At 39.9% G+C, this 27,453-nt stretch overlaps 1 protein-coding gene across 1 annotated transcript in view; it reads right to left on the reverse strand.

The window, feature by feature from the left end:
- Window positions 1–27,453, reverse strand: part of FOXO1 (forkhead box O1) — an 87,280-nt gene that overhangs the window by 58,368 nt on the left and 1,459 nt on the right. The window lies entirely within an intron of this gene.

The raw sequence follows: 27,453 nt of genomic DNA on the forward strand, positions 1-27,453 counted from the left end.
TGCTTATAAAAATCTGAAGATGACACCAAGCTGGGAGGGGTTATAAGCACTTTGGACAGGACTAGAATTCAAGGACCTTGACAAATTGGTGGATTGGTCTGAATTCAACAAGATGAAATTCAATAGAGACAAGTGCAAAGTACTTCCTTTCCTCTGCATAACTACAAAATGGGGAATAACTGTCTAGGCAGTAGTAATGAAATGGAACTGGGGGTTATAGTGGATCACAGCTTGAATAAGAGTTAACAACATGATCCAACTGTGAAAAAAGCTAATACCACTCTGGGATGTATTAACAGGAGTCCAGAGGAGAACAACAAAAATAATTAACAGTTCAGAAAACCTGACCCATGAGGAAAGATTTAAAAAACTGTCTGTTTAGTCTTGAGAAAAGATTGTTAATGGGTCTCCCCTGAGCTTTCTTTCAACATGTTACGGGCGGTTATAAAGAAGATGGTCATCAGTTCTCCATTTTCACAGAAGGTGGGACAAGAAGTAATGGGCTTAATCTGCAGTAAGGGATATTTAGATTAGAGATTGGGGAAAAAAAGCTGAGTATAAGGGTAGTTAGGCTTTGGAACAGGCTTCCAACAGAGGTTGTGGAATCCGCACTGTTGGAATTTTTTAAGAACAGGTTAAATAAATACATGTCAGGGATGGTCTAGGGGGTTAGTTGGTCCCACCTCAGCCCAGGGGACTGGACTTGATGACTTCTCGAAGTGCCTTTCAGGCATACATTGTGCATGTTCTTGCAATGATCAGCCACTGATGTCACAGGGCTGTCTTCAGCAGATATATTTATACCATTTCCCCTTCTTGAGCTTTGATTAGCTCAGCTATAAGGTGAGGAAACAGAGAGCGACCTGCCAAGTGCTGGCCTACAATGGAAATATCCCATGCAGCTTCAGAAACAAAGACAGATCCTGTCTAGTAACTGATGCACCATATTTATGGATGTTTCCGGGTCAGGTGATGTGTCTCAGCTGAGGCACATCATCACAATGTTTCAAGTACGTTGAAAATATTTTTTGTTTCAGCCTATCATACTGTCTCCTCACACCTTTATGGATATTGCAATAACAGACTCATTAATATTACCCTCATCATGTAAGAAAAGTGTAAACACAACAAATGTTGTGTTTGTAAGTTACATTTTCCGGGGAGCACATACTTAGTACAAAATAAGGTTTATATCAAGTGTGGTTAGCAAACAGGCAGATGCTGTGATCAAAGAGGAATTTTTACAGTTTAAGCATCAAAAACATGGTTTGATTGATTAATTCTAATGGGACAAGAGTGCCACCACTTTATATGCATTAGCCCTGTAAAAACACAATGGAGACAAGGCACTTTAGTGTCTCCAAAAGGCAACCAATGCAAAGGAGTAACAGAGTACCGGTAATTCATCTTAAAAAGAAAATCCTTGATTTTGGTAGTACAGTACAGTAAGCTTGTCAGAATGAAGAACATGACTGAAAACTATCATAACAAAATACATAGCATACATAAAAGGCTATTAAATTAAAATATGCAAATAGAAGTATAAACAATTCAGTAGGAAAAATCATTTATGAACAAATGAAGCAATAGAAAAATAAACTGCACTTCAGTGTTTGTAGGATGGAGAATTATAGAAAAAAGGATTGTTAATAAATTTTCAATTACAAAGGTATGGGGAAATAATATGTTACTGGAAGTCCAAAATAGTACTGAATGGTACAGGAATGTACAACCGTTTTAGGTATATGGATTCTTTGGGAGAGGTAACAAAAAGTATGAAGTTAGTGTGCCCTAAAGGCTCAAAAACAAAATGCCAAATTAAAAGAACTGTATTTATTTATTTTAATTTCAAGACTTTTAGGTTCATAAGTCATGGTCTTTGAATATTTGTGGTTGTCAATCTTTACCTTTGAGAAAGATTTCATACAAGATAGTATAAGGCCAGATTTTTAAAGGAATGTGGGTGACTAGTGGGATTTTCAAAAGCATCTTGACTCTTTCAACCTTTAAAAAATCTGGCCTGCAGTGACTATTTGGGAGCCAAGTTCTACCCACAAGTGGTGACATGTGAAAAAGGACAAGGGTGTCGGACAGAGAGGCAAAGTAATAGTTGACAAAGGCAATCCCCGTTGGTAGATTATAGGAAACTGAAGCATTTTTGTCATCAACCCAGGAAAGTCAGTCAGTCTTGATGTCATATGATCCCAAAGAATAAACTTGTGCATTACAAAAAATGAAAAAGCAAAAATTTAGAATTAAATACTATGTCGGTACACTAGAAAGGCTGAAATGTGATTGCTGATGCTACTAGCAGCCATGAATATTTTCAAGGATTATTGCTATAAAAATATCAATTAAATAGCATAATGACATCTATCTGCACGTTGTTAACGAACATAAATGAAATGCTAAGAGTATTAAAAATAACATTTTAAAAAACTAAATAAATTAAAGGAGTGACACTCCATTTACAGTGGCTTGCAAGAAAAGGGCAGTACCCTTCAGGAAATCAGAACAGCAGATAAAACAAAACTGTGAACTGCAATGAGCCTTTAATACAGACACAAACTAATAATGTTCGTTGACTTGTCCAGACACTGGGATGAATTGTGCCTTTAAGATCACAGCCCTGGGAAGCGCATGATGAGATGAACCATCCCTCAAGGGGGGAAAAAGTCTCTCTGCCCCCCCACCCCAACACCCCATTTTTGCAGGCACTAAAGATGGTACGTCCCACCTGGGGTAATTGTTACCCCCTCTGCCCCTCCCCATCCCATGGATTTCCCCTTTGCTGCTATCTGGCAAAGCTTCAACTCCATTCTCAACACCAGCTCCTACCCATCCCTGATTTAGCCCCTCTCTCCTCTTTCCCCGTCTCCCATTGTTAGATCCTCCTGTGCATTCAGTCTGGCCCCTGCAGCTCCTGTGAGCAGCAGGGAGCACATTGATAACCCCAGGAAGAACAGAGTCAGGGCAACAGCTTCAACAGATGTTACTGAGCATGCTTGGTACCAGCAAAGCACAAATTCTGACAGTCAGCAGTTTGTAACATTACACAACACCCACCTACATCAGTTAGGGATGTGACTTTTTTCACACCTCTAGCCAACAAAGCTACATCAGCAAAAGTCTGTAGTATAGAACAAACCTTCCATTCAGACTACAATCAACTTTGCATGCAGGAGAGAGTCATGTACTCACTCCATAACTATTAGATAAAGGTATTTAGGAACAACGTCCAATACTGTATTCAAAATATAGATGCAACTGTTATATTCTCCTGCTTTTCTTTTCAAGTTCTGCAGCTCCTCTTGGCCAACAGCAGCTTGTAAATTGACATTCTTAAAGCTTCAGAAAGGCATTATTTTCAATTGCTTGAATAAAGTTTCTTCAGTTCTTTAAACATTGTTTAATAAGAGCTCAAATTTACCATGACCACTGATCTTTTGGGTCTCACTGATCAAGACAGAGAGCCACAATTGCTGCAGGGCTGACACACACACACACACCCCTGTGCCATAGCTTGTTGACAAGTCATTTTGTTTTGGTTTCTATCCCCTGCTGCCTTTTAGCTGAAAAAAAAAAATAATTAACAGTTCTGGTGTTCTCTATCTCCCCCTGTTAAGCCATGGCAACCTATTAACTCTAAAGCACCCATTCAGAAGGAAAGATGATCTTGCAGTAAAGTCACTGGATTTATTTAGTTCTATTCCTGGCTCTACCACAAAGTCCTTATGACCTTGGGAGACTTACTTTACCTCAGTGCCTCAGTTTCCCCATCTGTAAAAATGGGGATAGGAATACATCTAACTCAGAGGGGTGTTCAGGATAAACTAATTTTTGTAAAGCACACAGAGGTCTTTTGAGACATTCAAAGTATCACTTACTCATACACTAAGTCACTATTCATACACTACATACAAGCCAAAATAAGTGAAAATATTAAAGTGTGACACTGATAGAAAAACTATCCAAATGCAAAAAAAGTATTTCATTCTGCTGAAATTTATCAACACAAATTGTGTAGAACATTAGAATGACTATGTAAAAATGGTACCTCACTCAGGAGATCTGCTCCTTTTGTTTATTCTTAGTTATAGAAACGTACTGCTCCAACAAAACAAATAAGTTTTCACTACTTCTTACTCCTGTTAGCTATAGCATTACCACATTGCTATGAGAAATCGAGCTGCATTCATTTCTGGCTTCTGGTTCATGAAGAGATTTTTGTATTTCTAAAATGAGTAAAATTTTATGTGGAAGGCATAGACTGTAATCAAGGAATTCCAGTGTCACTTTAAAGCCACTTTTCATACTAGAGTCACACTTTAAAGGGGTCATAAATCAAAGAAAGATCTACAGAAAGTGAAGAAAAAATAGCCAGTGTTCATAATGGAGAGAAATTTAGAGTATGAAACTTTGCAAGCCCAGTGCAGATACATGCCAATTCACTTTTAGCCAAACATTTACCACTCCATTCTTCAAATCTCCCCTACTACACAATTATTTCAGAGTCAAGACGTGTATTTATGTTTTAGTCTGTCCACCAATTTACAGATTTTTAATGCTGGCTAGCACAAATATAAGCAGACATATTGCAACACTACAGATGGCAAGTCTTATTTTAACTCTTAAAACAAAAGCCTGCTGCTCTCCAGTTGCTATTGGAGTTCTAAATCTATTTTTGCCCCAGACCAGGGGTGAAAGCAAGCAGAAAGTGGCTGCCGGTACACAGCTGACCATACCGGCAGGGCTGATGATTGGGGAGTAGAAGGGGGAGAGAGAGACAAAAGAGGCAGCTGCCGCGGGGCCCAGCGATTTAAAAGGGCCCGGGGATCCTGGCAGTGACCAGAGCCCTTGGCCCTTTAAATCACTGCCGGAGCCTTTAAATCACTAAAGGGCTGGCTGGGGGAGTCAGGCCCCAGCCCCGCCCCTTCCACCAGAGGGCCTGCCCCTTCCAGGGGCCCAGAGCCACTGCCCCCCCCTCCCCGACCCTGTCCAGGACTCAAGATTCCCCTGATAAGTTACTTTCACCCCTGGCCCAAACTGAAGTATGTATATTTATTTTAAAATAATTAGTATTAGAACACTTACTACACAGACATTTCCTTAACAAAAATTGCATAAGATTAGATTACTTTTTATTTTGAAATTGTTTAATACTCACACTTTGTTCTTTCACTCTCAAGTGCATTTAAAACATACTATTGAAGATTTTATGGTTGTAGGTAAAGTCTGTCTTTAAAAAATAGTGAGTAAAACCTATAGGATTTCCAACAGTTTCTTTTCCAAAACTATTTTCCATTATGTAACAAATTACACGTCTTTAAAATGTTCCTCCTGACACACACACACTTGTTCTTTACAAGAAAATTTTACTTTCTTGCTTACAGTGACATAGAATAGGGTCTTACTAAGCTAAAACTGACCAAAAAGCCCCCAACATCATATACCTTATGTTCTGCTTGTCTATATGATATAACATGCCAGTCACTGTTTAGCTCAACATATTTCAAAATTATTTCTCACTTCCTCCACTACATTTGCCAAGAAAAAAAATTTTGCTTTCATTTTTAAAAGCCACACCTCCAAGTTGGGGGGAGGGATTTTTGTCCGTGAAATATTTTCAGATTACCAGAAGACTGCACTCTTAGTTCCTTTGTTCTAATACTTAAAATATTCAGCCTTTTAGGCTTCCTAACTAGCACCAAATAATTTACAGTTAAGTACATTCCTCACACCTGTTCTGAGAGCAGGAAAAGTTGCAACTAACAGCTGTCATGACAATCTCTGGATTCAAACAAATGCCTGGTGGTTAATGTCCATACAAAGCATGCACATGTGACTAAATAAGCATTTTGCAATTCTGTGACAGAGCATAAATTTTAGTGGTTTGGGTTTTTTTGCTCCATTAGCCTGGTAATGGAGATATGAAAGCAATCTGAGAATTGTATCAGTTTTGAGGTTATGATCATTTTAAAGTATGAATTGCTTAATCTAAAAGTTAACAGATTGTGCACACAGTCCTCCAGGAACTGTATAGACATATTGTTAGTCCTGCAAGCTCTGGACTACAGACCTGAAAGTAGCACTGTTATTTTGTACAGAAGTTTGATTATTCTTCACTATTTCCTGAATCTCTATATGTTTAATTTATAAAACACCCAGGACTTCATGTCCATTTTCATTCCCATCCCCTCTTAACCAAGAGCATCTCTCACCACAGCAAGAGGCATGCTGAACAGGCTGAATGATTTCCAAATACAACAGTTAGTGAAGTAAAAGAAACTGCTCTGCTAGTTGAACCAGCAGAAGAAAAACACTAGAGCAGATCTTACACTCTGTTTGGAAGAGGACAGAGGTTCACACACCAGCTCACTTTACAGTGACAAACAAGGCTGCCCCTTCTCCTTTTGTGCCTCTCCGAGGTCAGAAAACAGATTTTCAAAACCTAGCTGTACTCATGCACAAAGAATTCCATCAGCTTTATAGTGATGCTCTTTAAGTAGGCAAATGATACAACAGGGAAATCTTAAGTGGCCAAGAATTTGCCTACTTCCCTTAGTGCTACTATCCTAGTTGAACAACACTAATGCAAATGTTGTATGTGTTGGGAAAGGAGGTCCCAATCATTAAACAATAGGAAAATGTATTCCTGCTTATGTGAAAACTTCATTCTTTGAGTAATAAAGTTCACAAATCCGTTACAATGGGTAATACAGCCTGTTTGCAGGATGGAAGCAGAATCAGATCTGTCAGGCACCAGCAGCAGTGGAATGCCCCACATCCTGAAGTTCCATCCAGTTGAGAACTTCCACAGCCAGGATAACTCAAATCTACTGTGAGGGGGGAAATTGCAACCTGCCAGCTGAGCCTCCTCACCCCCACCCCCAAAAATGAGTCATAGGGTGGAGAGCAGAATACACAGACCGTTCTTTTTGCCTCTGGCCTCTCTCAGCCTAGCTTGCTCACTCCCTGAAAAATGCAGGAGCACCAGCCCCTACAAATGCCTCAGAAGGAGAAGTGGAGCTGAGGAGATGATGTCCCTGGCTGGGAATTAGTCATATTACTGAACGAAACTCTTAATCTAAAACTGTGAAGTGAACTTTGGAATTTCCCTCCAAACAACTCTGAACGAAGAGCTTTGGCTGAGTTGCCTACCACTGAGGGGATAAGAAAAAAAAAATGGAGGGACCTTCAGTTGGTGGGACAAGACAGGTCTGCTTCTGCCCTCAGCTGCAAGCAGGCTGAAGTAACGGATCTGTGGACACTAGTATGAAGAATAAGAACAAGGAGTACTTGTGGCACCTTAGAGATGAACAAATTTATTTGGATATAAGCTTTTGTGGGCTAAACCCACTTCATCAGATGCATGCAGTGGAAAATACAGTAGGAAGATAGATATATACAGAGAACATGAAAAAAATGGGGGTTGCCATACCAACTCTAACGAGACTAATCAATTAAGGTGGGCTATTATCAGCAGGAGAAAAAAAAACTTTTGTAGTGATAATCAGGATGGCCCATTTCAAACAGTCTACAAGAAGGTGTAAGTAACAATACGGGAAAAATTAACATGGGGAAATAGAATGAAGAATGTAATTACCTGTCCATAATTTGGGATAAATTTAACATTTATTAACCAAAAAAAGCCTACCCCCACAAATTATTTAAATACAATTTTTCTAAGATTCCTTACCTATATTTCAGTTTAGATTACAAAATGAAAATTTAAAGAACTTTCACTCTATCTTTATTTTTTAAAAAACATGCATTTCACTAATCAGGTTTCAAATGTCATTCACAGGCTGTTTCACTTACAGGTTGTTACACCACCACCACACTGCTGCTAAGACTGGGCTCACCAAACTACATATGAATATTTAAGTGTGAAATGTTTTTCAGTTTGAAGATGTAATTCATAACAAATTTTGCAAAAAAAGGAACAGTTTCACAAAATATGCTTAATTTCACTTCCATGATAAATCCACACTCATATGTACGGTCACATTGTTGAAGGAGCACAAATTAATTGTAATGGTCTAATTAAATTTGAGTTTTGTCTGACTCCTGTTTCAGCCCTTCGAACAGAGAATGGCTAGTCATTTGCTCCCATTTACCCCAATCCATAATACAAAGCTGTCAGGGTTCCCTCCCGATTCTGAACTTTAGGGTACAGACGTGGGGACCCGCATGAAGACCCCCTAAGATTATTTCTACCAGTTTAGGTTAAAAATTCCCCTATTCCTTGGATTAAGTAACACTGCCACCACCAAGTGATTTAAACAAACATTTAGGGAGGGCCACTTGGAGCCCTACCTTCCCCAAATATCCCCCAAGCCCCTACACCCCTTTTCCTGGGCAGGCTTGAGAATAATCCCCCAACCTCCTATATCCCCTTTCCTGGGGAGCCTTGACAATAATATCCTCACAAATTGGTACAGGTGAACACAGATCCAAAGCCTTGGATCTTAAAGCAAGGAAAAAAAGAACAATCAGGTTCTTAAAAGAAGAATTAAAGAAAAGATAAAGAATTACCTCTGTAAAATCAGGATGGTAAGTACTTTACAGAATAACAAAAGACTCAAGAACATAGAGGATCTCCCCTCTAGGCAAAACCTTAAAGTTACAAATCCAGGGATAAACCTCCCTCTAGACAAGGAAAATCACAAGCCAAAATAAAAGTAAGCTAATGCATTTCCTTATTATTACTTGCTAATTCTAATTGAGTTGGATTGCTTGCCTTCTTGGTCTGTCTCCAGCAAGGACACAGAACAGACAGACAGACAAAACAAAGCCTTTTCCCCGGTCCCCAGATTTGAAGGCATCTTGTCCCCTTATTGGTCCTTTTGGTCAGGTGCCAGCTACGTTACCTGAGCTTCTTAACCCTTTACAGGTAAAAGGATTTTGTGCCTCTGGCCAGGAGGGATTTTATAGTACTGTATACAGAAAGGTGGTTACCCTTCCCTTTATATTTATGACAAAGGCACTCAAAACTAAAATATAACAAATACAAAAGAAAAAATGTAAATGTTTTACAAAACATGAAATTAACCTGTGGAACCCAGGGCTGTAGGATAAATTTGAGGCGAATAGTTTGTGATTAAAAATCAATTTGATATTTTTATGAACAACAGCATCTGCTGTTACACTAGTGAAAATTACAAGTGTTAATAATCCATTTTCTTCAGAGCATAAATTCATCATCAGCTACGGGAAGTAGAGCTTTCCCCATGTCTCAGTTTTATCTATAGCACAACTTTTACAAATGGACAAAATCTTAGCTTTTCATTCTTGGTAATTAAAATGATCTTGTTTGGGAGAAGAAAACACAGCTGCCAGAGTTTTATAAGCTTTGCCAGAATTAATTTTTTGGGTTTCTCCAGCCCAAGTATGTACTCTGTATGTAGCTGTACACTCCACTGGTATGTGCTGGTGTTTAGAGTGAGGTGTTAAACAATAGTTTTTAAATATGGTTTTGAGGTACATCAAACAGTGTGTAGCTAAAAATCTCTATTAAAAGGTTAAAATGTCAGTAAAACATAAAGTGACCTTTATTAGTATTTTCACATATGTATAAAGAAAGGCATTAGGTTAAGTCTATTTATAAGGAAATTAGAGCTTTGAGAAAATGAAAGTGAGGGGGAAAAGTTTAAAATATTACATGAAAATTCACTTAGCCAGTATTTTTAAAAAGTATTTAAAGGACTGATATTATATGCAGTTTTCTCTGAGAAAACTGCTAGTGTCACAAAGAACAATTACTAGAACATCCAGAGAGAAGGGAAATCACTTCCCAAGACTCCTCACAGTTATGAATCCATACTTTCTCAGACATTCAGCAACTTCAACTTGCAATTTTGGTTCCAGAGACTGTGTAAAACTTAGCTCTTCCAACCATGAGTAGCATCTATAGCACCACAAGACTGGCTGTTCATTGAAACATTCTGTGCCTGGATGTCTGCTACCTCCAAACAGCATAAAACATAGGAAGTAACATGTATCATGATACATACGATGTGTAGCTGTGAGAAAAAATGAACTGGCAATTCAATTTGAAAAGCTGTACGTACTTTGTATAAGAGAGGCATTCTGAAGAAAATCTGCAATTTACTGGCTTTGGGGAAAGGTATGGCCAATAAAATGATAATCAATATTTAAGTAACTGCATGTACTAGCATATTAGAATAAATATACAGAACTCACTTCAGAAGTGGTTTCCCAAACAGGTTAAAAAAGTTCTAAGTTAGAACGAACCTACACAGACTTCTATTTATCCTTTTGGCATATTAAACTGAATTCAACAACCAAAAGGATTAAAGAAATTTAAAATCCCAATCTAGAAGAATCAATGCTTAGCTTATATTTTAAAACAAGTATTTTGCAACGTTTCATTTTAACTCACTAGCAGAATAGATAACATAGGCCCAATTACATGAGAATCTCAATTGAACAATCTCAGTCTTAAATTTACCATCATCAAAAAAGCAATTAACCCTTAAAATTACCCCAATATCTTACTATTTAGAGTTTTAACAGAATGTCAATGTTGTTTCTCCAAGACAGAAATATTTAAAATACTGAGGGTTTTTTGAAGGGCTTTATTGATTGATTGAAGCCTGTTAGCTTTACTTCACATAATTTTCAGCACAGCTTCAGTATCCTGAAGAAAATTAAGCAAAAATTGGGATGGACGCACAACAGTATAGTCCAGAGGTTCTCAAACAGGGGGTCATGACCACTCAGGGGGTCACAAGGTTATTACATGGGGGCTCGCGAGCTGTCAGCCTCCACCCCAAACCCCGCTTTGCATCCAGCATTTATAATGGTGTTAAATATATTAAAAGGTGTTTTTAATTTATAAGGAGGGGGTGTTCGCAATCAGAGGCTTGCTACGTGAAAGGCATCACCAGTACAAAATGAGAACTACTGGTATAGTCAAAAAAATGTAATGTCTTAACCAGCACTTTCATAAACTACAATGTATTCATTACTCTTTGCCTGTGAGAAACACTACCCAGATGGCATTACCTTCTCCTATAACAGTAACTGACTAGTACTCTGTCACCAGGGCTAGCCCCCAGTTAAGTCTCTTCTAAGGAGAACCAGCCAGTCCAGATCCACCTGTGCACAGTTAACTGGATACATGGCTGAGCAGCAGTTAGTTAAGGAACTCCCAGGGCCCTAAAGGGTTACGAGGACTCAGACAGGAGCCCAGAACACAGAGGACGCTCCCAAGGAGAGAGCTTCTCAGGAAAACTGGGTAGGAAGCTACACCCAGGGGCATCTCCCTAGAGAGCAGAAGCTTCCAGAGAGAGAGGAATAGCCTCAGAACACAGAGAGAAAGCTCAAGAGAAGACAGACTACACAACTCCCCAGGAAGGGAGGCCTGGGAGACACCATGAGTCAGCATATGAGAGAGAGCAAAGATCCAGACAGTCAAGAAGCCTGGGGACTTACAGCAGAAGGAGAAGGCTTGTTTACATATGTTTGGCAGTTAATTAAACAAGCTAGACCCCATGAAGGGGCACTGTTCACTGTATACAAGCCTCATTGAGTATTCTGAAAGCCCACTAAGGGAAACTGAGGCACAGATCCAATTGTGTTTCCACACCAGGGCACTCTGGAGTGAATTCCCACCGTAACATATCCATACAGCAAAGTGTTTAAAGCAGTGATCACCAACCAGAAGATCGCCATCGACTGGTTGATCCTGGAGCCTCTGCCAGTTGATCGTGATCTCCTGGTTAGTGACCAGTGCTTTAAACACTCTGCTATATGGGTATGTTATAATGGGCATTCACCCCTGCACCGCTAAAAGTCCGGCAGCGCACTGGGGCTAAGGCAGGCTCCCTGCCTGCCCTGGCCCCACGCTGCTCCCGGAAGTGCCCAGGACACCCGAGGCCCCAGGGGAGGAGGGACAAGGGTTTCCACGCACTGCTCCTGCCTGCAAGCACTGCCCCCGCAGGTCCCACTGGCCAGAAATGGGGAACTGCGGCCAATGGGAGCTGCGGGGGCAGTGCCTGCAGGCAGGGGCAGCGTGCAGAGCCATATTTCCGCCCCTCCCCCCCCCAGGCCACAGGGACATGATGGCCGCTTCCGAGAGTGGCGTGGAGCCTGCCTTAGCCCTGCTGCGCTGCTAACCGGGAGCCACCCAAGGTAAGTGCCACCCGGTGGGAGCCCGTACCCTTCTCGCACCCCAACCTCCACCCCCCTCCCAGAGCCAGCACCCCGTACCCCCTCCTGTACCCCAACCAACTGCCCCAGCCCTGAGCCCCCTCGCAGAGCTACTACCCCATATCCCTTCCTGCACCCTGAGCCTTTGCCTCAGCCCTGAACCCCCTCCCAGAGCCAGCACCCCAAACTCCCTCCTGCACCCCAACACTGTCCCAGGCCAGAACCCCCTCCTGCACCCAAACTCACTCCCAGAGCTTGCAACCCTCACCCCCTCCTGTACCCCAACCCGCTGCCCCAGGCTCAGCCTGGAGCCCCTCCCACACTCCAAAACCCTCAGCCCCCGCCCAGAGCCCACATCCCCTCCCAAACGCCAACCCAGTGAAAATGAGTGAAGGTGGAGGAGAGCAAGCAATGGAGGGAATTGGAATGGAGTGAGCAGGGCAGGGAAGATCCTGGGTTGCACTTAAATTCAGAAAATGATCTTGTGCATAAAAAGGTTGGAGACCACTGGTTTAAAGACTACTAGGCTAAATTCTGCACTCAGTTATACTTTTGTAACCCCACTAGTTTTAATGGGGTTGGATAGATGTAGCCAAGGAGCAGATCAGACCCACAAAATGTAAGTAATTTTACTTCTTTAGGCACTTGAATATGAAGAACCTAGAAGCCTTGAAGTTGGAAGCATACCATTTTGGAGATCCTGTTAAAAAGATGATCACAGTGCAGTGTGCTGGTCACATTCCGCCATAATGTGGCCTGGAAACAATATGTTGCACTGTAGAAGGTGTTTTCATATGTGCTGCCTTCTGAAAAGCAGTTTAGTTGTTCTTTTAATCTCAAACACCCAGCAAATATGAAGACATCAGCTTTCATTTACTCCTATTGCCAGGATTAATATGGACAGGAGCAAAGAATGGGGACAACAGAAATAACACACAGTATTGCGCCAAAAATTTGTAAATACTATAAGTTAAGCAAAGAGTCTAAGTGCAACATCAGCTAAGACCCAGCCAATTTTGGATGGTTACAGCTAAACCTCAGTTTTTATTGACTGTGTGGTGCATGTGCAAGAACAGCCTTCAGTCTTTTTTACAGCCTCAGTTGCTAACTATAAACCTCCAAAAGTAAAGACGTGAAAAAAAGCATTTGAGATACTGTACAGCTACATTATACAGGTCATATCTAAACTGCAAGAGAAGATTAAGAAGTTGCCTTGCCGCTGTTTTACTAAGGGATACAAGAGCCACCCCCCCATACTCTTAGCGATTATTCCTATTATATAACTTACCATGAGGCTTAAACGGAGTGGAAGGCATGTCCCAACTCACTATTTATGGCACTGATGCTAGTATTTACAAGTCAGAACTCAGTTAGGGATTTTATTCTCTTAATTCCTCAGGATTGACCATTGTGGGATTTCCACAGAAATAACCCACAGAAAAAGATCTAGCTTGAACATGCTTAACAGATTTCTATTCAGATACCCAAGTAGTATTCTCCATTGCTTGACAATAAAATATCGATATTCTGACAATATAATACGGAGATACAATATTTCCAAACAGCAATATCTCCATTGTTGGTATGTCAAAGTGAAGCTTCAAAGTCAGAAGAAGTGAAAAAGTTGACTGTCTGCATCATGTAACTTTAATAAACACCTTCCCCATCAAACCTACTTACCTGCCCAAATGAAAGAAGCAATAAAGTTGTGCTTTCCTGACCACAAAGGGGAAGAGTCAGTGGCACTGTCTTCCAGAGAAATACAATACAATGTAGGAAGTTACAAGTTACAAGTTGAATGGAATGTTGAACATTCATATACTGATCTGATGGGCTAGCGCACAGTGCATTCAACTGAAACGATCATTTATTAAAAATATCTCTATGCAATGCTTTTTTCTTTGTTTTATTCTCATAGTAGTAATTGCCACACCTCAGGACATTTTCTTTAGATAGATGACTAAACTGCCTAGACACTGTGCCTCAGACTAAAAACTCCTCCCAGAGGGCCAGTCCTCATGAACTGATTTTTGCATTTGTTATTGCTCAAGTAAAAATGGTCTTTTCTTGTATTCTTTATCTTTGGAGGCTGTCTGATCAATGGCTAAAACCAGTAATACTGCTATCCCAGCTGTTGTAAAGAATGCGTTAGCTCTCTTTGCTAAATATTCTCCCCCTCCCACCAAAAAATGCTATTTCTATGCACGTGCATACTACTATTATGCAGTCAGGCTAATAGAATACTTATTGTGCAATCACTTGGAGGCAATTCACATCTGTTAGAATATGAATACCCTTAATTTTGGCAGAGAACTGTTCAGTTCTTGTAGCACAGATTACTTGGTGGTAGAAATTTGAGGACAAGTCTATTATAGTGATAAATGTGGATATACATGTTCAAGGAAAAAGGAGAGGTGGGGATGAGGAGGGAAGATAGGTGAATGTTGAGGTTTTTAATTTCAAACTAGGGCTCAAAAGTTCATCTTATCATGCAAGTGATAAAGGAGGACATGCAGTTTTTGCAGTCAGATTATGTCTGTATTTGAAATGTAATAATTTATTATAACTCTGGCTATGGCTACGCTACAACTTAAGTCAACATAAGTAATGTCGCTTTGGGGCATGAATTAGCCACCCCCTGAGTGATATAACTTATGCCAACTTAAGTGTTGGTGTGGACAGCGCTATGTTGGCGGGAGAGCTTCTCCCAAGGACATAGCTACCACCACTTGCAGGGGCTGGAGTATTTAAGCCAAGGGGACAGCTCGCTCCCGTCTGTTTAGAGCAGCTACACTAGAGAGCTTGCAGCGGTGCAGCTGCACCACTGTAAGCTCTCTAGTGTAGACACAGCCTCTGTAACAACATTTATACACCTCTGACCTCGATTAGAATGGCTTCACAAAGCCATCCTAATGAATGGAAAGAAAGCAAAGTGGCCTCTAATTAGGCATCTAATTACATTTTGGGTTCCCCCCACCCTTCAAAAAAGGGGGTTTTTTTTCCTCTTCCCTATGAACTCTTAAGATCTAGGTTCAAATCAAGTTTGAATCAAAGGATCCAAGTTCAATTTGATTAGGTTAAAACAAATTTGTGTTCTCGCCCTAAACTTTCCTGGACATTGGTCTAGCCCAGAGGTGGGCACACTACAGCCTGTAGGACTGTGCTGCCGGGCCCTTGAGGTCCCGGCTGGGGAGGCTGTCCCCCAGCCCCTCCCCTGCTGTCACCCCTTTCCTGCAGCCTCAGCTCGCTGTGCTGCCAGTCCTCTGGGCAGCAGGGCTGCGAGCTCCTGCCAGGATGCACGGTGGTGCAGCTGGCTCTGGCTGGACGGCACGGCTGCCAGTCCTGCTGCTCTGACTGGCATGGTAAGGGGGTGGGGAGCAGGAGGGCTGGATAAGGGGAAAGGGGTCCCGGGAGGCAGTCAGGGGACAGGGAGCGGTTGGATGGGGCAGAGGTTCGAGGAAGGGTGGACAGGGGACGGGGGATTGGATAGGTGTGGCAGTCCTGGGGGGCCTGTCAGGGGGCAGGGGTGTGGACAGGGATTGGGTCAGTCAGGGGACAGGGGGGCTGGATAGGGGGTGGGGTCCCAGTGGGCAGTTAGGGGTTGGGGGGCAGGGGACAAGGAGCAGAGGGGGTTGGATGGGTCAGGGGTTCTGAGGGGGGCAGTCAGAGGGCAGGAAGTAGGAGGGGTGGATGGGGGCGGGAGCCAGGCTGTTTGGGGAGGCACAGCCTTCCCTACCTGGCCCTCCATACAGTTTCGGAACCCTGATGTGGCCCTCAGGCCAAAAAAAGTTTGCCCACCCCTGGTCTAGCCAAAGTCTCCATTTTTACACAAGGAAGTCTTGGTTCAAAAGGCCCAGGTCTAGATTAACAGAGATGAGGCAATCTGAAATAGTTGGAGACTAAGCTGTGCAGAGAATCCAGTACCTGCACCATATCTGTCTCTAGCAGATTAATCCTTCATGTTCATTATCATCAAATTCATGGCAATTTATTTATTTTTTAAAAAGCATTCTGTTATCAGGACAGCCGACCAACTCCAGATTTCACATTAAGGAACCTAACCAAGAAACCTCTTTCTGAACTGCTTCTTTATCATGAATCTTCCACTCTACCTCAACTATTTACTTTCCTTGCTGGATCAATCAGAAAAAAACAAAATGCTTTATTGAAAGAACAGAAACAGAAATCAACCAAAAGCACAATATTTTTAAGACTAGCCACCATAAATATTCTACTTTAAATAGTCTTAACTGGTATATATTTATCACTAAATGATTAACATACTCCCTGTAATACATAACAGGAAGTCTTATTCCTTCCTGTTACCTACAGTATATCAGTGCCAGATACACATGAACTGCCAGAGTATTTGCAAGCTAATCTAAGAACTAAAAGTAAGTCTTTGAGAAGACTCCAGCCAGCTTGAAATCCTGACGTAAAAGGGCTATTAGCTCATAATTCAAACTCTTAACTAAAAGGAATTGGTGAACTGGCCTATTGCTATTCAATTAACTAATATTTTAGTGGCCAATCTCAAGTCTCCTTAGAGTGAAAAGATTTAGGTTCACCCTGGTACAAGCATCTCCCAACTGTTTTTCCTTCTTCCAAGGTTTGAATTTGACAACGATTCAAGGGGGAATTATTGATGGCTGCTCCAGACTACATTCAACAAATCAGAGCTAGTAATGATAGACCTGTAGCAGTCAAACTCTGTTGATATTTCAGAGAAGAAAAAAAGTTCATTCTTGCAGCTATTGATTTTTAAAAAAGAATTAAAAGTTCCTCTTTACCCAAAAATCAGATACCTTGAATGGAAATTAAAAGCACTAATTTAAGAGAGACCTAGAACTACAGTAATTCCATAACACAATCATTCTAAAGCAACCCCTCTAAGAGTAGTGAAACTGGGTCCCAAACACTAGAGAAATTTTAATATATTAATTCACTGAGTTTGCAAAAAACACACTTTATTTAAGGGATTGATTTAATCTGGCATATACAAATTGCACCCACTGCAGACAAACTAGGAATCTTCAGCCGTGATTCATTACTGCATTACTTCAGTTTTACTCTGAAGTAGCACCATTGTAAGTGTTCTCTTTCTCCCTTCAGCTGTTTAAAATAGGCCAAAATTTGCTTTCTGGACTAGCAGAGAAGTGATGTCTGACTCAAAACGTACTTCAATGGCAACAAAATTTGCAAATGAAATTTGAGGTGGCTTTAGCTCAATCACCACTTGCAATTATCTTATTCACCTTATGGGCATAGGAAGACAGCCTTCTATAGCGCAGTGGGTAACAAATCCAATACCTTAATCTCATTACTGATAGGTATGCAATTCATGTAATTAAAATCACCTAATTTAATCCACTTCCCTTTAAGAAAACCTTAAACATTTCTGCTGATCTTGCAAGATGTTAGACTGCATTTTTTATGCAAATGAGCTTACAAGTCACCATATTTAGAACAAGTTGCTTCAGTTCAATCTTATTTAACTGCCTAGCTTAAATGGTGATGGGTAAGTGAAACTCCACCCATGTGATAATTTCTGGAGTCAAACCTGAGAGAATTAAAGAATTTGCTAACTTTTGTTGTAATATGGAATCACAAATTAGCACTATCTAATATTGTTCAGACTGTATCAATGGTAAACCCAAAATCTGATCAGATCTATGTAGTTCTATTACCTATTTGAAAAGTCGATGTAATCTGTATTTTAACTACTCTTTTATCTAACCAATTCTTGCACCTCAGCACTCCTAAGACACTCACAAAGCCCAGAATGTACGACCATGGGAAAAGTTACTTTACAAGAGGTTAAATAAGGACTGTCACAAGTGGTCTAGCAGTAAGGCAGTCTAAATAATAAAACCCTGCTGAATTCACTATAAATAAAAAAAGAAAAATTCTACGTACTTCATAAAACCTATATGAATGCAGCGTTAAGACTGAGACTAGGCCAGATCCAACAGTCCAGCTGATCAGTAGAGTACAAAGTGGGAGGGATGAAAAGGTTGCTTAAGGATCATGTCACCTCTCCCTGATCCAGCTGCCGTTCTGTAAAAGAGCCTGTGTGCTGGGTTAGAGCAACATAAGGACTGAAGAACTGATCAAATTTAGACCAGCTGCATGGGACAGAAAACACAGCTGAGAAATAACAGGGTATAATTGCTTTTCAGGCATACCACCTTCCCCCATGCATGCTTCTGTATTACAGAAAATGGGGCAACAGGGAGAGGGAGTGCCATCAGAGCCGCATATTGCCTATGTCAGCAGAGGATCAGCTTTACATTGGAGTGATCTCCCCACACCAGTTACTTTAGGCTATGTGAAGCAAAGTAGCTGCACTGCGCCATCTGGCCCCCTTAAATAAAAGTTCTAACTTTCTACAAAGTTATAGTTTACATGGAGAATAAAATGGCTGCTTGCACATATAAATATTTCATTACTGTATATCTGATTTCCCCCAATGCTTTCTACATCCATTATGACAGAGCTCTGGTTGTTGTGGGAACAACAGCTTTCAATTCCTTCCCCCTTTTTTTTGGTGGGCAATTAAAATCTCAGTTTTTGCACAGCTTTAATAGTGTTTTTGAGCTTTTAATACCTTTCAAAAGAGAGAGAGACAGAAAAGGGCAGTGGCAGTGGGATTTACACAGTCCTTTCACATTTGCCAGCACTGGGAAGGTCTAATATGGGAGGACTTCTGAGTAATATACTGTCTTCACGTATTTCAACATCTAATCACTTAATCAAGTGCTTCTATGTATTACAGTGCACAGATATAATTTAGTTTCTATACTCTGCAGGAAAGGGGCCATCTTTAGCTTATAAGGCAGATTATGGGGTTCTCAAAATACAAGTCTGGATAAGTACTCATGTAAGGAAAATTTACTGCACACGCCCAATATACTATATTCAGTACATGCATGTGAAATTTGGAACTTAAACTGCTTGAATTATGTGAGCACAAGACAGCCACAATAAACACTGAAAACATTACTCTGTGCTGTTGCAAACCAAACAGCTGAATGGATTTTCTAGCTTGCCCAAAAATTAATTTTTAGACCAAGAACAAATATTTCAGAAAAGATTTCAGAGAAGTTTCAGCCCTAAATGTCACTAGCCTTGGCCTTAGAATAAGGAAACCTTCTCAATACAAAGCAGCAGCAGCACAGGTATGATATGCCAACAACCACTTAGCTATTCTCTTTGTAAGTTGCAAGTCCAGAACCAACACAAGTTTAAGGAGTACTGAAACATAGCCAGGTCTTCTCACTACCTCTGTTGAATCTCATTTTTAACTCCCACATTATTCAGCAATAAGCCTTAACAGTTTTCCTCTGCACATCAAAATCCTAGGACTACTCCACTCCACGCAGTGATGCACACAGTTCCAGCAGATTTTCAGCAAACACTTTTCAAACTGAGCCTCTTGTCCCCTGATGTATCCACAAATAGTAAAGTACTTCAAAATCTTTAGCAACTATTGCAACAGTGTTTCAAATGGAGCAAATAAACTCGCCCCTTAAGCATCTCAGATTTTAAGCAACTTCATGACATGTAGTTTCTTCAATATTCATATACAGATCTAAAATAGACACCAAGACTAGTGAAATGAAAAATCTGAAGCAGTCTCCAGTGCAATCTTAGCATTTGATTTCATTCACTGTATCCTCATTTATGACCTAATTGAAAGCTACTGCAAGAGCAGTCATGTTACATTGCATCAGGGCTAACATATGATAGATGCACATTACAAGCCTAAAAGACAGCTACACAGCAACTTTGCTGGATGAAGACACATGAATAAATTCAGCAAATATATTCTTTGCAGTAGGTAAAGTGCAGTAAACAATATTTAAATAGTCCAAACTAATGAAATTCTATATGCAGAAGCATAAATGCAGTTCTCCAATACATGCATGATTGTTCCCTTGTGCATTTTAGATTTAAGAAGTTCAGGCTAGTGTGGTAAAGGACAGAATTCTTACAATACCACATCAAATTCAACTGCCCTGCATTTTAATCCATAAATAAAATTTCTACACAACTCATCACTACTCTAGTGTAAACTAGCAAATGCTAAGAAAGTCACAGTTAACTGCTGCATGTATGACTTAACCTGAGGTTTCCTCCTGACTTCAAACAGATGCCTATCATCAGCTCAGAGTCTCTATTGTATAGAAGAAAGACAGAAAGAAAGATTTGGTATGTCTTTGCATGAATTAGCTGGGTCAGTACCTGCTATACTCAGAGTTACAAAATCACTTCCATTAGAATTCGCTGTTTTCACATTTTTTCCCCAAAACAAAAAGGTGGCTGAAGACTGAAGCTCAGCATGGTCATAACCAGTGTCCTGTGTATTTTGCAATTCCATTGCCATGGAATTTGTCAGCAATTATGCTCTCAAAGAATTCATTTAAAAAAGGGTGTCTAGCATTCATGGTCCGTAAAATAACAAGGCAGTGTCATCTTGAATCTGCAGACAGCCTGATACAATAGTTCATAAAGGCGTGAACTGCCCAATTTATCTCAATAGTGTTGACTCAAACCTAGAAAACACTGCCAATTATTTTACTGTGGGTTATTTTATCAGAAACATCCAACTAGAAGCTTTATCCCACTGTCTCAGATTGCCTCTCCTATACGGTCCCGTGTGCCAAAAGCCATAGCTACCAAAATCTCCAGCTCCCCTGACAACTTCTACAATGCAGTTAATACAAAAATCTGGAGCATAGTTTATAAAAGAAAAAAAAATCAGAAAAAGACATAACCAAACTGAATGTATTATAAAAGCAAACACCACAATGGCTAACATACAGATTGCCTAATTTTATTTCACCATGAGAGGGTGACAGAATCCAGGGCTTTTACCACAAAACCTAGGTCCATCTTACCACAGAGTACATGGGCATGGGGGTGGGGAGGAGACAAGTAAGGTAGGAAATAAATAAAAATGTTAAAGCGCTTTTTAAAAAAAATCACTTAAGAGCATGCTCAATGTTCATCTCTGATTGTTAATAGATGCTAATGAAAGTATGTTCCCTTTTAGGATACGAAATGCATGTTCAAACTGCCCAGTCTTAGGAGGGGACTTGCACACGGACATTGGCTGCTGCTGCATTAACAGTTTGTATAAGGAAGATTATAAGCATTAATAAAACACACATAGGAAAATCCACACCAAAAACAATCTGCTTTATCAAGAAGAGAAATTGTGATCTTAGACTGTATGCAATTTTGTTGCATTCCACAGTATTCTGCACATTGTAAGTTCTAATTCAAGATTTAATCGGAAACACTAACTCAAGCCACCTTGGACATACATATTATGTTCCAGTCTTGATTTGTTTTTTGCTTAATCATATACCTTAATATTACATTCATATATATGTCATAAGGGTAAAATTTAAAATATATAGAATTTGTAGTATGATCAAATTAACATTACTGTCTGAATTTTTAATTTTCACATTTCCTGGCTTCCTGCTACTTTAATTGTGTGCAACCTACAGTGGCCTGGTAATTATTTTTTTTAAATCATACAGAAGGGAGAGGTTTTTAAATCTACTACTGTTACAGCTGGTATAACTAAAAGATGGAAAAGATCTTTCATGTGCATTTGACAGCATTTTCTGTCCATTAATTTCACTGTTGCCCCAAAATAGTCAGTTTTGCACCTATCTGTGTGGGCCTTTAAAAATATTGTTGTCTTCTGTTATCTGAAACAGAATAGGAAAATGAGTTTATAAAGCCACAGAAGTTGTAAGGAGATCCCAGACCTGAAGTCACTTAATTATTTTTTTAAACCAAACTAACTAGCTTTCAAGTTGCCAGAATTGTTTCAATATTACATTAAACTAACCTGTGCATCTGAGATACATATACGTCCCTTTAAAACAAATATGCTCTTTGCCACGTAAGTTTGCCACAAGTACTAATTGCCAAAACTGGCTTTATTTTCCTGATCATAACATCTCAGCACATAAATAAGAATGCAGGCACTCTTCTATACAGAGCCTCTCACTTGAGTCACTGGTATGAATCTTGCCTATTAAAGATAGTGAAAATAACTACTGAGAGCTATTTAGTGGCTTGTGTGAAATGAGGTGGCAATGGACAGACATTTATGGCTATGAAAGATTTATTTTGACATCAGACCAAATATGTTTATTTACAATATGTTTTAAGTTGGCATTGTCCCTTCTCACTGAAAGTTAAAGACATATAGCAACGAATCAGTTAGGAAAGTATCAATTTCTATCGCAAAGTTAGATCCCTACACTTCTTGCATCATGACTGTTTGAGCATGTAGCAATTCTGCAGAGTAAATTCAGTGTCCATCAACTAGTATCCTATCACCTTCCATATTTAAAAAAAAAAAAAAACACGTTTGATAAAACCTATTTTAAATACTTCAGCGTGGAATGTATTTTTGTTATTTCAGTTATTCAGATAGCAAATTAAGGTTTTTCTAATTTTTGTAATGTGCTCTGTACTCTATTTGCAAAAGGCTTTTGAAATATTTAAAATTGTGTTATGTCCCTTTTGAATCAATACCACACCCTAGAATCATCTTTGTATAGACACTTATTCAATGATGAGTTAGTCATGACCACTACAACAATTCTTATGGACAAAGACATTCAACTCAGCATATGCTTTGGACTCACCCTATCAGGCATACTTCCACTCATACTTCTGCAACTTGCTATCATCTAGTCTCATTCCTATAGCCAGGACAACAGGTAAATCTAGGTGATCAAGCCTTCACTAAGCCAGAAGTCAAGAAGGTGTAACCAGTGATGCAATCTTAATCTCCACAAGACTTAAATAATATACCCAATAATCAGAGAAAGCCATCCAAAGTTAGTAGTATTTTCTGTTTCAACGGAACATTCTGTCTAAAGAATTACTCTGAGGATATCTGAATGTTGGTAGGGTCAACTTTTGGCTTTATTCCATTTTCAAAGGCTGAATAAAAGAACTAGAGCAGCAAGTGCTGAAAGAGGGGATGTGATAGATGTTCTTTATAATTAATCTCACAACTTTTCTGAAGTAAACCAATGCTGTACATCATGCAGTGTGCGCACACCAGGTGTTTGAGTTTATATAGGATATCTAACCAAAAATCATCAGACTTATATAAGGAAAAAAGTTACCCATACTTATTTCCCTCAGAGGTAAGTCCACTGCCACCACAACAGACTCCATTTCTTAACCACATTCTACCCTTATCCGCATAACTTGGGTAACAGATTGTTTTGACTGGAATAGTACCATAAATCTTTGTGCTTCTTCACAACACACTCAGTAACTTTCTTGTTATCACTACAACAGATCTTGGTCTTTCTACAATTCTTTTTAAGCAAATATGGTTATCAACAGTGCTTGTTAGCGTTCAATAGTACAAAAGGGTTTGGTAAAGAATGTTTAGGCTCTTCCTTTGTTGCATGATTCATTCAGAGGAGTTGATAAGCATGTGGGCACTGGTTTTTTGAGGGGGGCTGGCAGAGTTTACATTTCAGACTAGAAATTCTCAGGAACTCTAGAGCAGACTATGTACACATATAACTGAGTTCAATTTTACCTGCTTTAGTAAACATTACTTAAGTACACCTCTACCCCGATATAACACTGTCCTCGGGAGCCAAAAAATCTTACTGCATTATAGGTGAAACCGCGTTATATCGAACTTGCTTTGATCCTCCAGAGTGCGCAGCCCCCCCCCCCCGAGCACTGCTTTACCGCATTATATCTGAATTCCTGTTGTATCAAGCCGCATTATATCGGGGTAGAGGTGTATGTACTTAAGTACAATTTCTGTGTAATGTAAAATTATATTGCCTTTGGCTTTCACATTCCTTTTATTCACAATATGGAGATGAAGTTTTAGCAATTAAGAAATACACCAGACTGGACCTGGACTCTGTTTATTTTCAGTACCTGATAGATAAAGTTGACGTAGTTAAAATTCCTTTTAGTGAAAAATGCAGTTTAACAACTGAAATTACAATTTGGTAGTTACAGAATCACAGACACTTGAAACTGAGGAGACATATTCAGTGACCTAAATAATCAGTTACCAATGCAGAATATCATAATTAAGGTTGAAGACATTGGAAATTAGATCTTGTTTAAACATTTCATTCTGAATTTCTACTCAAAACAAGGTGTGCAATTTGACAGCTCACTACATTAGGTTTATAACTGTAAAAGCATCTAAACTCTAATTATAACAATATGAAAAGTTTTTTTCAGACATTTTACCCAAATAAGACATGCAATCCAATTGAGAAAGAGGCAACTATACTACACTGTGTATTGCAGGCCATAAATAAATGGACCCAAGACCATTATGTATCCTGTCAGCAAAAGTTTACCCTCTAATCTCTATTCAACTTTCCAAGTAACACTCCTTTTTCAGGGCCCATAACTGACTGAAATTTAGAATGTTTTAATTACACCTAAAGAAGTCTACTGATTACAATATAGTACTAAAATAACAGATCCTGAGCCAAACAGACCCTTATTCAAGCTGAGCCACTGATTCATCACATTAAATGAGGCAAGTGACTTGAACTCCTTGTGCCTCAGTCACCTCAGCTATAAAACTGGTTAAAAGCAGAATATCTTAGAACATATTATGGTGGAGCAGTAGAAAGACAATAGTTAAGACTGCATGAGGGTTTTCAGTTCAACAGGACTTAGATAACTAACCCTGTAGTGTGTGGGGGGGGGGGTTGTAAAAAAGCCTCCAGCTACTACCTAAGCAAGAAATTAGGAATGACTGGGTGTATAAGTGGTTAACAACTTTCCTACCACCCCATCAAAAATATGCACAAGGAGGAGAAAAAGGAATCACAGTGACTTATGCCCAAGGAGACAGTACAACAAACATTAAAAAAGCCATACGTAAACAGGGGTTCATAGACTATGACAGCCCCAAAAAACCCCAAACATTCCACATCCAATAAAGTAACAGCAGCAGTTTTTTAGTCTATAAACAAATGCTGGCAACAGGAAAGTCTTAATTTGAGAGCTGAAGCTTTGTACAGCTTGTTAAAACAATGCACCACCAAAAGATAAGTAATAGAATACAAAGTAATTAGTCAGTGACATTCTTTTTAGGCTTTCTAGTTTTTTAAATACTGCTTTACTCAAACTGAAAATGCACTTGACATAATCACAATCTGTACCAACAGACTGCACAACCACCTGAAAGATCTCATTTTAAAATGTTGGTCTTTCTGTTAAAGCTTTATCATTCAAATTTCTTCACACACATCAACCTTTAGGTTTCTTAGCTCCTAGCGGTAAATTTAGCTAAGTACTGTCCTTTTGTTTTTGTAATTTTATACTACAAGAACTCTGCAGGATGCTGTCTACCTATAAAAACAAAACAAAAAATGTACCTTTCCTAATACCATATCCCGAGGTGGGGGGGGGGGATTTAAAAGACATTGTTTGGATGGACAACTACCCCAATACGTAAAAAGCCTTAAGTATTATCTAAACTAGAAACCCAAGTACAATGTATTTGGAAAAACTGATAAATCTACAACATTGCAAAGTTTAACTAATACTGACTGAAATTATATTATGATCCAGCCAGCAGAAAACACTAAAACTTGTAAAATACTGTGGCAGTATTAAATTAATTACTGTGATGTAATCCACTGTGTGGGGGATTTTTCTCCCTTTACAGAGGCAAAAAAAAACAGAAGACGTCTTCTAACAATAATCTGGTAGGTAGTGACAAAACCCTATATACCTCTGTCATGAGAGTATACAAAGCATGCTTTATACAGCATCAAACCAAAGGTTAACTTCTTTGAAGTAAATTAACAGTTTAAATATTGTCCCCAGTAAAGACTATGGGACAGGGCGGTGCATTAATAATCAGTGTATTCAGACAAGTGGCACTTTGTAAACCAATTCAAATAGCCAGTCTTAGAAGAGATGTAACTGATAAATATAGCAGGATGTCTAGCCATCACTACAGCTAATGGCTGACTTTTAGAGCTGCTGGTGATGTGTGAAGTGACAGAAAGGTCAAGTCACTTGCTAAGGAGAACATGTCCACTGTTGAACAGTGTTAGAAGTCTGAAAGACCAGAACTCTTGGCTGTTTGTTATTATCATCACTCCCACCCTGAAGCCGGAATCAGGACTTGATGCACAGCTAGTGTGTACTTGCTACCCCATTCCAGTCTGTACAAGGCAGAGTAGCAAATCCTATGATCAACAGGTCACCTAGCAGTCTGCTACTCCTAGACAGACAGACTTCATTCTGAGGGAAAGAGTGTCCCGCTAATTAAAAAAACCTATAAACTAAATTTAACAAAGCCATTACAATGAACACACAGCACACTAGGTAAACATGCAGTGTTACTATAACCCTTGTCCTGCCTATGTCCCTTCCCCATTTTAGTTTATGACCCCCTCCCCTATTTATTGGGTCATGTCTGAATTTAGATTGTAAATTCCTTGGGGCAAGGACTTGTCTATTTGCTTCGGTGAAGCATATATCAAATGCCTGAGCACATAATAAACAATGGGATGAAAAGGTGATTTTATATCTTAGACCTGAAATAGCACTAGCGCTACTAGCTCCAGCTAAGCTACCTTTAAAAAATGGCAAATTCCCTCAATAAGATTAACTGCAATTAAAGTTTGTGTTGGAAAGGACTCTGTACTCCCCTACTTACTTACAGGGGAAGGTCTCACAAAGTGGGTGAAGGGCGCTGCCATGTGTCTTAGGACTGGATCTGAAGCACGAAGCACCGGCCCTTTAAATGCATTGCACACACTGACAGGCTTGAACTTTAGCTCCACACCAGGCACAGTACAGGCAAAATGAGCTAGTGTCTGCTGCCCTGTCGCCCCCAGCACGTGGCACCCTAACACTGCGCTTCTCTAGCTCTCGGCTAGCCCTTGAATCTCTGTCACTTTAAGTTCGTCCCAACTCTGCAAAGGGAAATGACACAGCGAGTCTCCGCAGCCGGCTGGCTGCTAAGTTACAAACCCGGCACAAGCAACTTCGGCTGCCCTTTTAGGCAACGGGGAAAGTGGCAGGAACCCCCTCGCCCCCGGGGACAGCCGCAGACACATGCAACCTGTGACAGCGTAACCCCTGCATCTCCCCCTTAAGCCGCGTCCTCCTATCTCTTACCAACTCTCGGGGGGGAGGCACTTTTTTAAGTATTCAGCCACATTGCAAACCGAGCCAACTTGCCTAAACTCCGGCCACCCCAGCGTCAGTGAACAGGCA

The sequence above is a fragment of the Mauremys reevesii genome, linkage group 1 (assembly GCF_016161935.1).
Source record: "Mauremys reevesii isolate NIE-2019 linkage group 1, ASM1616193v1, whole genome shotgun sequence".
Classification (NCBI taxonomy): Eukaryota; Metazoa; Chordata; order Testudines; family Geoemydidae; genus Mauremys; species Mauremys reevesii.